The 16,140-nt window shown below is 32.4% G+C and overlaps 1 protein-coding gene across 3 annotated transcripts in view; it reads left to right on the top strand.

Annotated features, from left to right (window-relative positions):
- lama (lamina ancestor) overlaps nucleotides 1–16,140 on the top strand; it is a 35,194-nt gene that overhangs the window by 9,797 nt on the left and 9,257 nt on the right. The window contains exons 1-2 of one of the 3 annotated variants that reach the window (XM_036359915.2): nucleotides 6,087–6,212; nucleotides 14,021–14,074. The gene's annotated coding sequence lies outside the window, so the exon portion shown is untranslated. Of the gene's footprint in view, nucleotides 1–6,086; nucleotides 6,213–11,680; nucleotides 11,823–14,020; nucleotides 14,075–16,140 lie in introns of those variants that run through there. The other 2 variants (XM_014231733.3, XM_014231732.3) reach the window with 2 other exon arrangements.

The following is a 16,140-nucleotide window of genomic DNA, read 5'->3' as shown; positions in this document are numbered from 1 at the left end:
TTCATTTGCTTGTAAAGAAATAGTTAAAATTTTTTCGTGTATATTTATTGTCTACTTGTCACTTTCAAAGCTTACATTTTTTTGTATATATTATACAAGGTAGGTTCCAAAGTAAACAGTAAAAAGTAACAAAGTAAACTATAGTGGCGCCATAGTGCGTTAGAATCTGCTATCCTTTATCGACTTCTAGTAAAAATTTCATGACATTTCATCTATTGGAAGTGAAGTTATTACGTTTTAAGTGTCAGTATGTTTTTGTCATCGGTGCGAAAATGAGCTTCGAACAAAGAGCCAACATTAGATTTTGTTTTAAAATTGGTAAAACTTTTATCGAAACGTTTCAATTGATGAAACAAGTTTATGGCGATGATTGCCTATCCCGTATCAGAGTGCACTAGTGGTTTCAACGTTTTCAAAGCGGTCGTGAGGACATAAATGAGAAATGAGCCGAAACCCAAAAAATCGCGCCTGGAGAAGTCAAAAGTGAAGACAATGCTGATTTGTTTTTATGATTCCAAGGGTATTGTCCACAAAGAATTTGTTCCACCCGGCCAAAACGTTAATGCGGTATTCTACCTTGGAAGCGTTTGGTGCGCCGTATTCGACGTGCTCGGTCCGAATATCGCGAAGATGGAAGTTGGCGTTTGTTGCACGATAATGCGCCGTCTCATCGATCGACGCTTGTGGCCGATTATTTGACCAAAAATCACATTTTAACAATCAACCACTCCCCGTATTCACCTGATATGGCACCGTGCGACTTCTACCTTTTCGGAAAAATGCATTTGCCGATGAAAGGAAAGTGTTATGCAGACGTGAAGGCCATTCAAAAGGCTTGCACCGGCATACTGGCGGCAATGAGCTAAAACACATGCTTTTGGACCGTGCAAAAAGCTGTATTAAAGCAAAAGGAGACTATTTTGAATGAAATCAATTGATTTTGCCGATAAAACCATTTGTTTTGTCGTTTTTTTTTAAAGTCCTGTTTACTTTGGAACACACCTTGTACAAATATATACATATATAGTAATTACCATAAATACAAAATTTTGTTTCGCAAACTTTTGTAATTTTAAAATTAAAAAACAAAAAAAGAAAATACTTTCATTTTCATTGAGTTTTGCATTCATTGCGATCCATCAAAGATCAAGCAATTCGTTTGTAAGGAAATCAATCAACAGCCGACGTCACGTCAGTTCGTTAAGTAAATAACTGTTCTGCTGCTACGCTCACGTTGGAATATTCCAATTTAAAAATATACACAATTTTATAGCATATTTAATTGCAAATATTGAGTGTTTTTTCTTTCTTTTTATACGCTGAATAAGGTATATTAAGCTCGCCACGAAGCGAACCAGTACCTTACCGCCAAGCCACATAGTACTTTTGCTACGCTTTACGTCAGACATTTGTTTTGACGGAAAATTTCGATGTACGCTTTTTTATGAGTAAGTTTTCGACGCGAAGCCAAGCAAAATGTTGGGCAACACTTATAATTTTACGCTTTGCCAAACAATAGTCGCCATTTTTTTTAGAGAGAAACACTGAAAGCAAAGTGTTCACTGTGTTATACTCTTTGCTTTCTGCGCTTCATTGTGTCAGTATGAACTGTTACGAAAAGCGAGAAAAGTTTTATGTGAATGAGCCTTTAGTTTCTGAGATATCGATCTGAAAGTTTGCACCCGTTCTTTTTTCCACAATAATTTAGTAATTTGTCGGAACCACCGATATCGGATAACTATAGCATATAGCTGTCATACAAACTGACAGATCAAAATGAAGTTCCTGTATTGAAACTTTTTTATTTGACGAGATATTTTCATGAAATTTGTTACAGATTATGGTTTATGGCAATGCTTAAACAAGATCATAGCACTCTATAATATAGCTGCCATTCAAACTAACCGATTAAAATACCCTTTTGTGCTATGAGAAATGCACCTTGGGTGCAGTCGAAGTTAACGTTTTTCTTTATTTGATTTTTATTTTACAATTATTTATGTACATACATATATACTCGTATATACATATTAATTACTCATAAAATATTTCATATTACTTATTTTATTCATGTGAACTACTCATATTTAATTTAAATACGCCAATTGACATCATGTCATAAAAATTTGCCACCTGTGTTTACAAATGTACGAGTACATATTTATATGTGTATAAACACATATGTATACTTTAACAATATGTACTCACTTAGTTGTTATATTATATTGTATTTCTTAGAAGCACCTAAGTGTTCCCAATGCAGCAAGTAAAATTATTCAAAACCACTTGAACGTTAGTTAGAATTAGATTTTTCATATATTCGCTAGATCGTCAGAAATATTTGATAAAATTTTGAAATTGGCTAACTAATCACTTTGGCACAATTCTTCACCCAGATGACGTTTACACTTATGCATCATAGATTACACCTGCGGAATTATGGGGAATCACCATCAATCAAACTTTTATGAGCTCGTATAATGGTTTAATGTGCATTAGACGTAATACTATTGTAGCAATTAGATTTAAGGAAATATTTTCGTAGTCAAGCTGCTTTAACAGGTGGTTTATTTCAATAGGAAATTGATTGATGTGTGACTCAAAGTAAGATTGAAATTGATGCATGTCCAAACATTTGCTTACAACTATATATTATTAATTTATATTACTTGAAGAATTAGGTCGGAAAATGAATTTTTGCCAAGCGATCTTTACTAAATCCAAATTAAGTATCGTTGGGGAAGATTGTGAAATGAAGGCCAATAAATATAGGAATCATATGTATACTAAGGACTTTCCGTTTTCTATATTACAAATAACTCTAAATTGTTAACTGAAACTTTTCTCAAAGTTCATCAATCATGACCTAGACAGAGTACGCGATATTTCTCTCTAGCATTTCACTGTACTGTGTGAAATTGGGCGGAATTGTTGAATAACCACGCCTGTCCCCATACAAATATTATGTTCTAAACTACTGAAAGTAGAAAAGCTATCTAACGAAACCCTCTGAAGCACTAAATAGGACCGCAAAGACAATAAGGCAAAGCACTTTTTGAATCGATATGAAAATTTGATAATAGACCTGGCATATGTCACTTTTGGTTCAAATCTCATAAACTACTCGACCAGCTTCAACAAAATTTAGTGCATAGCCGCTCCTCGGCATTCTTATATTACAGTTTCAAAATGAGCGAAATTAGACGACAACCACGCCTACTTCCCATAGAACATAATTTTAAATACTATCTGATTACTTCACTTAACAATGTTTAAATCGATAACCAATGAAGTTAATGAAATAAAAATTTTCACAAATAGTTCAAGGCGTATCATCTCTCATTTAAACGAAAATAAACCAGTTACCGTAAATGAGGACCTCTAAATATGACTATATGCCGAATATCTAAGACATCTTAATGCAATGCCTTGTGTATATTTTCTTGATAATAATGTTGTCTGGCGCTGAAAATGGATTAAATCGGTGCAATACTTCTCCTAGATCCGTTATACTTAATGTAATGATTTTCAAACTTTCGGTGGACGTTATTCCTTAACAAACTAAAGCTACACCTATACCTCAGATACACTATAGTTTTATTTCGAAAATCGGTGAAATCTGTCCACTTTCCTAGATTGTTTCAAACCCTTTTATGTTCGTGTGAGGTTTGAGCTCAATATGTCAATTAGTAAAAGTTTGACAGTTGTTTGTTTACGGCGCGAAAGTTTTGGGTAGCGATTTTTACCATGAAAAAAATATGAAACAACCAGTTTACTGGAAATTTTGTATTTCAAATCACGACTACGGAATCGTTCAAAGTGGCTGACGTGTTTTGGGTAGTCTATTTTATCACGAACACAAGTATTTGAGTGGCACAAAGCATTCGGTGAAGGTCAAGAAGTCACCGAAAACTTGGCTCATGTGAGTCGTCCATCCATTTTAGTTAATGACGATAACAGGAAAAAAGTTGAAGGAACAGTGCTTGATATCAGAGAAATAGCAGAAGATTTTAATATTTCCTATGAATCGACTCAATACATTTTGGATTTTGTTTTGGGTATAAAGCGTGTCAATGCTAGACTTGTACCAAAATACCTGAATCTTTTGCAAAAACGACGTCGAGTAAAAGTCGAAAAAGAGATGATTGCATCAAACGCGTCAATACTGGTAACGAGACGTGGGTTTATAGATATGACGTCAAGACCGAATAAATTACGTCAAAGTCGGGAAAAAATCAAGGTGATGCTCATCGTTTTCTTTCATTATCTTAGTGGGGTTCACCTTGCATTTGATTTGATATCAGAGTTTTTGTCGTAGTGGGGTTCACCTTGAATTTGATATCAGAGCTTTGTCAGTCCGGGTAAAATTTGATTAGATAAATAATAGAATGCATATTTTCATTATTCTATTGATCTTTATGCCGAATATAACGTAATTAGCCCTTTCTTCATTAGATTAATCAACATGATGCGCCATTATTGTTTGTTTCTGACTAAGAAGTATTAAAAACAGATAATGATTAAATTGAAATGCTGAAAGTCTTAAAAATAATTCGAAAATGAAAACAAAAAATTTTAAATACCAAAACTATTCGAAATCCAAGAGATCAATGCCTCCAGTATTTATACAAAAATTTCAATTAACAACGAAGTTTATAAATGTTCATATTTGTTCAGAAATTCCGCCAGTTCATATAAATAGCGCAAAAACTTAAGAAAACGTAAAAGTATTACCATAAACGTGCCAATCAAAAAGTATACTAGATAGCTGTAATAATTGTCCAATGTGTAAATCATAATGTAAGAGAAATTAGTGAAATTAATAAATGCCACGAACGCGCCGATTTCCGCCAGAAGTCGATTTAGACAAACATATATGTATATAATGTACACAACTATAACTATATGAACATATATGGAATAAAATAAAAATCATACGTAACAGTTCACATTTTAAGTATTCGCGAGCGTCAACAGAGAAATTTTTAATTTAATCCCCAAAAAACAATACCAGACACCTACGTATACATATATGTTTGTATTTATTAGGGTGGAGCGAAAAAAAAATGTTTTTTGCTTAGCCTGAGTGTACAATCTGTAGATTATAAAAAAGAAAATTTTTAGACAAAAAAAACATTTCTTTAACATCTACAGGTTTATTTTTGGTTTAAACTCTTTACATTTATATAAAAATTACCGAACGTGACGCTTTTTGACTCAAAATTTATTTAACGCTTAAGGAAAGCATGTTGTCGTTTAAAACTTTTTTTTTTAAACTCCAATAATGACCACAAAAATTTTTTTTAAGTTGATAACTTTTAAATAGCCAGAAAATGGACACTCCACAGCTTCTAGAACACTTATCAAAAATTTCTTACGAAATAAAAATTTTAACTCGAAAATTTAATTTAAAACTGCGAGGACTAGTTGTTAAAAAAATTAATTTTTTTGTTCAAAAATTTTCTATTTTTATAATCTACAAATTTTACCCTCAGGCTAAGCAAAAAAACAAATAATTTTTTTTTCGCTCCACCCTAGTATATATGTAAATGTAAGTGGCGACCGATAGTGCTCTTCGCTTTGTCGGCCAAGTTCAAAACTGAAAGTGTATGTACCGCTAGTATCTGTCTATCCGATTGAGATCGCCGACAAGTGTGTTGCCAAATTGGCAACCAAAAATTATGCTCACGAGTGTAGTTACGGAAGCGCTTATAAACAAGTACATAGTATATTCGTACTTTTGTGTAATTGTATTTTAACTTACTTAATATTTTTGCTTTTGTTTTTTTTGTTTGTTTTGCTTGGTTTTGGGTTTTATTTGGGTGCTCTATCTTTTTGAGCGCTTGATCGATTGGATAAAGGAAGCACACAATCTTTTGTGGCGAACAGTCCTGACCGATTAGCTGCAGCGATCAGTTCGTGGTCGTGCCAAAGAAAAAATTCCAAAAGAAACAGTAAATAAATATCGAATATTTGTGATTGAGACGCGAGTGTTTGAATCTCAACAAAGTAACGGTGGAAAAGTGCATTGATATTTTGAATTAAAAAAATTTTGAATCAACTTTGAGTGAATTTGTTGAAAAAATAAATCGTTAAATTATACAAAAGTGCTAAAATAAAATTTTTTGAAAACAAAAAAAAATTTAATTTAAATAAATTTCGTTTAATTAAAACAAAAAGTTCACTTCGTTATTAATGCTATTTTAGTAAAGGTATTTAAATGCTCATCTACTTAATCACAAACTGTTTTTTCTTTACTATCTATGCAGTGCATGCAGTTATTTTTCATTTTATTGTTTGTTGACAGCTAATAATCTGTCACTACTAATTACGGTGCAGACTATTTTCTATAGTAGCTGTGTGTACACATTGTCACTTGCATTAATATACACGTATACGTACATAGGTACGTATATTATTTTACAGTGATTAATTCTAATTATTAGTGACAATGAGATTTTTAAATTCTCAGCTTTTATATAATATTGCAGAACTAATTATTGCAAAGAGTGCAGCGCATCGAATGAACACAGTGAAAAAGTGAAATCATTACTTAATTGCGCTTTTTCAATTACAAAAAATATCATAGCTGATTACAGTAACTATTTATAGCACACGTTTAATAAAGTAAATGGTATATAGGGACTAGCTGTATGGATATTTTTCGGTTTTACGTTTCAGTTCTGTTAGCTATTGCTCTTTAAGTACGTACATAGATACCAGTATACAGTAAAACAGTAATTTCATTTTTTTGGGGGGAAGTTAAGATAACATAATTAACTTTTTCATTTCTTCAATCTATATATTTTATTACCGTAGATTAAATACACAAGAAAGTGGTTAATTATTAATGCTTTAATTGAAAATATTTTCATTATATTTCTCAATATTTTGAATGTTAAAAAAAAATTATATTCGCACTAACTTCGTCAATAGATTTCTCTATTGAAGCGCGAGTATGCTGTGAATAAAAAAATCGAGTGTTTTTTTTAAACCAAACAAATAATTGAATTACTTTTCTGCAGTAAATTGCGGTTTAAATTTATTAATTCGAACGTAACATTTACAAGCTTCATACCCAAAACATTAACCAGATCGTACTGGGTACACAATGATTTTCAAGCATTGTTTCTTTAACTAGTTCTATGTTTTCGTCATTATCCGAGGAGGATGGACGACTGACATGAAGGTTTATATGAGATATTTCTTTGATGCAGAACAGATGTTCGCGTAACTTCAGTTCGAGATTTTTTAAGGTTCTTTATAATTATAATTGTATAATTTTGTTAAATTTATTTTGTCTTCTATGCGGTTTGTTGATTTTAATATTTTGGAATAAATGGAAGTCGGTATAGCTGAATATATTTTGTTTGACTCGTTACGTTTGTTCCTAAATAATACTTTAAATTGCCAACACTGAAATTTAAAACATGTCGAATAAAATCTAAATATTCAATTTATGGCAATTCTTCTGAACATGTGGCTTAGAAAGAGAATCTGCATTTTCCAATGAAAACCTGTACAAAATCGCAATTAAAACTATTCCTATGAATATAAATCGTACTAGATTATTATTACTAGTTTAGCACTAAAGTGATATAAAACTGTTTAATTTCTGCCCAACAATTTTTTTTCATTAGACATTACACTATAGAAACCTGTTATCGGAATTTCGTAAGACTGTTACAAGAAATGCATTGATTTATATTTAAATTATTTCTAAGAATAAAGATTCTTTATTGTCTTCATTCAAAAAACTTTCTTGTATTGTTAGGCCAAAGACTATTCAGTTCATGTATAGACTACATGCAACTAAGTAACCTTGATAAGGAATATAAAATAGAACGTAGGTACTTAAAATAAACAGTTAGCTTAGTCAACCGTTATTTATAAAGTTTTTATTTACATAATTACTGTTATATATAAAGTTTATATACACATAAGCATATATGACCAACTGCTTATAAATCTCTTTCATATAAGCATTTACCCATATAGTATATAATTGTATATTGCTTTATATTAAGCTGTTGACTTCTAAATCGGTGCACTCGCAACACAACCCATACACTCAACCGAATATTTGCATTGAACGTCCAGGAATTTCAACAAATATTTGCTAACTCCAAGTACAGTTAAATGATAGCCGCATTCTGTGAAGCGATATCAACACGCGCTTGCATAACTATCACGTTGTTGTAGTTGTTGCATATTTACTTGCATTTACTAGCGCATTTTCACATATTCGATCATATGCTGAAACACTGCAGTGCTGTTGTCAGTCGCTTTTGACACGTGTAAATAAAGTGGAACTTTTGCTGCAGTGAGAAATAATTATTGCACTGCTTTATGAAGATGTTGGCGTCTTAATTGTTCATAGTTCGTATTTAAATTGCACATAGGGAAATTAAGTAGAATAAAATACAATACTTTACAACTAGTAAGAACTGCGAGCCCAAATAGTCAGTTGACTGTGGCTTTTCTTTTGTAAAATTAACTGTTTTGTATTTGCTGTTCTTCAACGAGTTGCTAACTGTCAGATTATGCTCAAAATTGAACCAGTTTTATAATCGTTCAGAACTGCTTAAAACTTTTCTAGTTGAATTTATATTGTCAGCATTATTTTTATTTGGATTTTGTTCACAATTTCTCTAAAATCCTATTAATAAAAGCACAGATTCATTGAAGTAGCTGCGCTCTTTTTTTCACCAACAAATTGGTATGATTTTGACGCGGTTTTGACTAGTTCGATTTTAGTTAGGGAGGTCAGTTCTAGACTGATATTTTTCTTTAGTAGTTTGCGCTTTCACTACAGGGTTACTAAGTTCTCAAGTGTTTGAGTAAAAGTAAATTTTTCGTAAAAGGTAATAAATCGCAAACTGAGTACTCTTTCATAAGCGTTACTCAATGAGGCGTGCAAATATTTAAATTTAAATGCAATGCAATAAAAATGGCAGAATTTAAATGATGTTAATGGAGCAGTTGAGTAATTAAGTAACTAAATTACATAAATATAATAAATTCATAAACTTATGAACTGCAGAAGTTTCTTACTTCAAGCGGAAATGATTTAAAGTCGAAATGTTTCAGTTATATAGTTCTTTTTAAGTGATCCTGATAAATAATATATAAATATAATATATAAATTTATTTACTTTTATTTATAAAATTATAAATTCTATAAATATATATGAATCACTATAGAGGAACGAAAGTAACTGCTTATATTTGTATGGTTTATCGATAAAGTCAATCACTGCGCTCAATCAAACAAACATCGAAAGTTTTAATAAAAATCAATAATACTTATAGTTAACATAATACGTAATTCTCTTCTTAACAAGTCAACATTATCATCTGAGCGTGTGTGCGTCTCCAGAAAGGTAGGTGCCGAAATAAATAAAGAAATCGGCAAGTTTTATAATCAAGAAGTGCTGATTGACCGTGAATTGATACTCTATAACAAATCTGAGCCGTACTGACAAACAAATTTTCCATATTTTTGTTATAAGCCTCGGATGGAATGGCCTTCAATGCCTTCAACGCTTTTAGCAAATTTTGGTTTTTCGGTTTCGGTTAATTTTTGGAGCGCCATTCGCTAGATTAGTGCACAGCTGCGTTTAATAGACCCACGTCTTGTTACCAGTAATGATGCGTTTGATGAATCTAGGGTCTTTAGTTTCTTTGTAAAGCCTCTCTTTTGCGTGATCTACTCGAGGTCGTTTTTGCAAAATATTCAAGCCTTTTGGTACCAGTCTAACATTCACATGCTTCATAACACAAAAATTATCTTTAATGTGCTGAGTCAATCTATATGAGTTGTTGAGATCCTCTGCTATCCTTTTGATACTAACACGATGGTTTTAGACACTATTTCTTAAACTTTTTCGATGTATATATGTTACAGTGCGGGTCAAATTTAATCATATGGTACAGTAATTTCAATGAAGAACAAAAGAACGCTTGAAAGAAGATTGGAATTACTTCATTTATTAGATCCAGATCTCGAGTTTGCCAACATCTGGATAATTGTTGCTATTTTTTAAAGATTTTTGCATACCAATAACATAAAGCAATGGTCAAAAAGTAGAGGTTTGGCATTATGACATTGAGATACTGGTTGGATAATATTAAACTTCAAAATAGGGGTTCTTTCAACTTAACCTTTATTATTTGAGTGAAATGGCTGGGGACAAATCGGGTGCATTTGGTGGCTGAGGACTAGTTCATAGCAAATTTTTTTAACTTTTCTTCTTATTGATCGTTGATGAAAAAGCTCAGCATTCAGCGCGTGCAAAGCCTTTTTATTTGCTTGGAGATGCGACTGTAAACATCAGTAAGTAAATTTAGAACTTTGACAGTGTTCTAGTTAAGGTTAGTACTTTAAGACAAGGATACTTCGAGCGATGGAAAAACATTTAAACAATGTAGTATATACATACTATGCACGTTTCAATTTATTGTGGTTAAAACCAGTTTTTAGTTTGTTTAAAATATAATTGTGTGGTAAATTAACCTAACAAAAATACTTCAAGACCGTCTTTCATTCCTCCTCACGATAGTGCAGTTTATGTTACTTGATGAAATATGACTTTATAACCGTTAAAGAACTATTAACTCACTCGAATTTTTCAAAATAAAATATTTATCGCATATTTTTTGCATCTAGAGCAACAACAACAATAGCAATAACTCTTTCGTTAACAATCGGTATAATCTGCATCTCAAAGCTAGCATCGTTAGTTATGGTATATATTCTGCTCAAGTTGTCAGAAGTGACAGTCTGCTTCCAACTGAATTCAAACATACAATTCTAAGGTGTATACACATATATATGTAAATGTATGTCTGGCTGGAAATAATTTAAATTTTACTCTAATTGAAATTGATTGCCACATACTCTTTTCCTCGTAGCCATAATTTATGCCGATATGCAAATGATTATTCGAGTGAACAGGCCAAAAAAAACGCTTTTAATTAATCAATATGTAGATATGTACGCGTATAAGGTGTACGCGTATAAGCCCATAAGTTGGCGCGGTAAATTGATAACTGGGCAGAAATTTTTAACTTATGAGTGCGTACTTGCATTTTTTTCTTGTATGTGTGTTAGTGTTTATGTGTATATTTGTAGGTATGTATGTGTATTATCCATATGTAAAATCAGCAGGCGCGCGAACAGCTGACAGCCGGCACAAAACTCGTACTTGTCAACCTTCAATAAGCGGTGCGCTACGAATATTGACGTCATGATCGAGTTTTCAAATAAACGCACACAAATAAACACACGCAAGTGCATATGCCTTCACATACATACAACTTAACGACAAATCGCCCACACAGCCATGATCCATTGACTCGGTTACGTAGCGTAGAACATTTCAAAAAAAAAAAAAGAAAAAAAACATTCAAAGAAAGTAAGCACACTTCGTGAATCAAATGCAAATCGAATATAAAAACTACGAAAAATTTTGTATGTTTTTTTATACCATTGCATTCGCTCTTTGAGCTCATTTTCCGCATACGCGCTCGCTCGTCGCTCATCGTTCGCTGTGTGCGCGCGCGCTCACTTCACAACATCTCAGCGTAGCTCTGCGCCTACTTGGTTGCTCACGCGCCATTTCCCCACCTGCTCCCCACTATCAGCGCCACCATCCGCGCCAGTCCCAGCAAATCTGTACTGATCGTGCTCGCCTAATCCGTTGCTTGCGCGGCGCTCTTGTGGTAGTTCTGTACGTACACTCGCTGCGCGCTAACGTATCCAACGCTCGTTGCTGTGCATCTTGCAGTTCAACAACATTGAAAATATCTTTTTATCGAAGGTACACGCCAAAAAACATATACATACATATATTTATATATTTATGTGCGAAGTAGTGATTCATTTGTGGTTTTTTGGTGAAATAATTGCATTTTAATAAAAATAAAAAAAAATATCTCATTGATTAGTGTGATTATTCGCGCTAGCTGCTAGCTGTAGCGTGATTCATTACTAATTTTGTGAAACTTCCGGCTTATCACTGTCTACTAGTATATAGATTTCTTTATCTAACATAGGAGACATAGCGTGGCTAGGCATGGCATAGTGTTTTGTTTACACGTGTATCATTTGGTGAGCACGTGGCCGTGTGACGGCTACACCAGGCCAACAAATTGCGCCTACTTTGCGCTTGTAGCCTTGGTGAACTGTGGTCCTCTGTGAAAAGCAGCCCTCGGCGCGCTAGTGTGGCCTAGTATCTAAGGTGTTTGTTCTAAAAATATTCATGAAATGTGGCGGCTGTCATACTATTTTACCATTTGTGTGTCTGTGTGTTTTAGTTGTGTTGCCAAGCGTTTGCCGTGCTTCAATTATATCGCTTATGATTATGATTTACAACTTTTCGCGTTTACTTTTTTTTTCTTTTAGTCATATTTACTATATTTTTTGTGAACTTTAGCGTGGACGTTTTAATTGTTGACACACTTACATATGTACGCAAATATGTGTATACACTCTGTATTTATAAAACGTTAATTAGCACAATGTGAAAAAAAATCAGCAACGCAACACTTTCGTGCTAATTACGGAAGGTTTGTGTGTGTTTGTGTTGTAAACGAGTTTTATTAAAATATTTAAGGAAGCTGAAAATGGCTGCTGTGGAATGTTTCGCGTGTAATTTCTCTTTAACTATTACCTTTGTTAACTTAAAATCCAATCGCAGTACTTTTAATGCGAGTGCATAAACAGGGTGGTTCAAAAGTGATTTTATTTAAAAAAAAATAAAAAATAAAAATTAATTTTTAAACTATTTTCTGCTTAATTGCACTATTTACTTTCTACTTTCAAGAGCAGTGCAGAAACAGGGTGGTTCAAAAATAAATTAAAAAAAGAAAAAACGCTCTTAACAGCTGCATAAAAGAATATAAAGAGATCTTTACCTTGATTTTAATCGGCTAGTTCGTATAGCAGCTATACGCTATAATGCTCCGATCTGAACAATTTCTTTGGAGAATGTAGATTTACCTTGTATAACTATCGATGCCAAAATTCATGCAGATATCTTGTCACATAAAAAATTTTTCTCTACAAGGACTTGATTTTGATCGTTCAGCCAACAGCTTTAACCTTTAGTGGTCCGCTATCAGCGGTTCTGAGAAATGAGCAGTTTCTTAGGAGGCAAATAACGTGTGCAAAATTGGACTGACGTATACAGCTAAAACAACTCAGCTCGTCATGCTTACCATTTATATATATTTCATGTATATATACGACATGTATGATTTCTATGATTTCCTAATAATGATTCTGCAAGCCAAGCATTTGACATCTACTGCGCAAGTAGTTACTTTTAATATGAAAATTGTTTGTTTCTGCAGGAACCTATAGCTGTCTTAATAACCTATACCTACCCAAACTATTTTCCATTTGATGTTTTGCGTCAGCTGTGGATATACATACATATGTGTGTATGTCAGAAATACCATATGTATCCATTTGCATGACTTATTTGCGCGTGCGCATAAATAATAGTAAAAACAAATATTCGTTTACTTAGCTTTGCGCCCGAGCTGCTAAGAATACAATCAATACGTTGGACGCAAAAAAAAATTGCATGATAACAATAATAAAGTGTTAATTACAAGTCCCAGGATGCATACAGTAAATTGGAAACTAATATTGATGATGTTATTATTGTTGGGCGATCGCCATAAGCGCCTCTATTTATTTAGCTGTCTGGCATTATTCAATAGTCGGATCACTTGCTTCAACGGGAGCAAGTGGAGTAGTAAAATAGCTTTGACAACTCACAAGTGAATTGAAAGTTGTAAGCAACTAATGCAAATTTACTTAAATCTTTGTCTATGTGTACTACATACGATATAAATGTGTTATTTGGAGTACATATGTTACAGCATATCGTCAACACATTTATCTCGATAGTTTAAATATTTGACTTTGCTTATATATGTAGCTATTATTATGCTTGTAAAATGTAATATCTATTTCTATAATAAAAACAACATCTTCCTCTTATTTCAGTATTTCAATGGGGTGACTTGTGGAACAGTGCTCTCCTGAACCCGGGACCAAAAGGTAAATAAAAAACATATTTCGAAATTTCATAATTTTGCGACTTGTTTGCAAAATACTATTTTTGTAACGTATGGAAAAGTCAACTACATCATATATCTGTCAGTGAGTTTGAATAAGATCTTTGAGCGAAAAGTAAGAAACATCATGTCTTCTTTTATTATTAGTATAGCAAAAACTTTTTAAGATCAAATATTTAGTTATAAAAATCATACATTTTTCGAAAAATTATTTTTAAAACAACACTGAATGAGACAAGCTCCACTTATTTTGAAAATAATATTCGGAATTGATCGTGTTACTCTTTTCAATAATCCTTTATTGTTGAGAAAGTTTCAAGGAACTGTCAAAAATCCGCATGCCGAGCGAATTTGGCAGCACGCCACGACTTGAAGTTGTTTGCTGAAGCAGATGTAAAAGATACTATATACTGTTTTTGTATTGAAAAATACATTTCTGATTCCATACTGCAGTGATTCTTCTTTCGGAAAACATTTATGCTGAAAAGGGTTCAACTATTTTCAGCTGAGTAAAATGTGCTGACCTCTCCAATTGGTAGTCAATATGAAGAAGTTGTTTGATGAAGCTCAATATGGCCTCTCTAACAAAGCGATATACTTCAATACAGTCAAGATCAAATAACAGTATAGGTCCATATAAAATGCGCGTGAAAACCGCAACGATAATTTTTTTTCCACCTTGATTGGTGCGACCTATTTTATGATCGTGTGAAGTTACTTCTCCATATGTCAATTAGTGTGTGTTTGGCAGCTCTTTGTTTAAGACGCGAAAAGTATTTGAGTATATATATTTCGTCATATGGACTGGTAGCTTAAGCTGGGCCAAAAGTCCAACGTATAATGCTCGTTTTGAAAAATCTTTTTTTTTTAATGAGACTTAAAATTAAGTTTACTAAAATGTAATTAGTTGAGGTCTCAACATAATTTCGGTTAGAAGAGTCGAAATTTCAAACTCTTTATAAAAGAGTCATTATCTTTTCATCAGCGTTTATTGTATTGGAAATTTTCCGAGATATACTAAAATTTATATTTTTCTGAATAATTTTAATTATTTATTCGACCATAAAATAATTGTATACATGTACATGTACATATTAATCCTTTTGTATGAAAGCGATCATTAATGATCATCGCTATAATAAAATCAAGTAAATAGAACAGTAAAACAATAAAAAAACTGTAATATTCATAAACAAGCATTTAATTAGCTCCACACGCTATATCATTTTTAGAAAAAAGTTTAAATTTTAAAAAATGCTCACACTAACCATTAAATTCTGCTTTCATAAGCAACTTTTGACTAATTACCGCAAATACTCGCACAATAGTAATTAAACATGTTGAAATAGAGGCATGTTGATTATCATTCAGATCGAAGCTAATAAATTAAATGCCAAGGTGTTTTCAAAATATTTTCACATCATAAAAACAACAGGCATAAATAAGTACCAATGGGTATGCATATTTTAAAAAATGAATTGAGGAAACGCTTATAAAACTTAAAAATAATAGCAATAATTTTTTCTTCCAATAGTAATGCTTTGCTTACTTTTCCTAATATGTATTCTTCTACAATACAATCGCTGTTAAAATTTCCACAAATCATTTGTATTGTATATTATATAAGTAAGGTGAGTCTGCCTTTGAAATTTTCATAGTTTACATTATTTTCGTTAAAAAATCATATATTTCGCTGCGAATTGTAATTATTTTTCGCATTCGCTTTGAATGCGCGAATATAAAGCTTTTGTGGGGCTTGTGTTTCAGGCTATTAGTCTTTCATTTTTCACATTTCAATAAGAGGCTGTTTACATTAGATTTAATGTACATTATATTTACATTTTAATATTACAGAAATTTGCAATTAATTTCAAAAAAAAATTTATAGGGTTATATTTAAAGACGTACATTCCTTGTTCGCTAATAAAGCTGTAGCTATGTAAGCATCTAACGTTACAATAGCTGTCTTCGATTCGCCATTTCTCTGCGCGCTAGCTTTGCGCGCTGCTTGCTTGTCAACAAATTTACATGTGAAAGCAGCAACAAAGT

Source organism: Bactrocera oleae, chromosome 6, assembly GCF_042242935.1.
Source record: "Bactrocera oleae isolate idBacOlea1 chromosome 6, idBacOlea1, whole genome shotgun sequence".
Lineage (NCBI taxonomy): Eukaryota > Metazoa > Arthropoda > Insecta > Diptera > Tephritidae > Bactrocera > Bactrocera oleae.
Note: the sequence above shows the minus strand (reverse complement) of the source record. Positions and strands in the feature narration are given on the sequence as shown.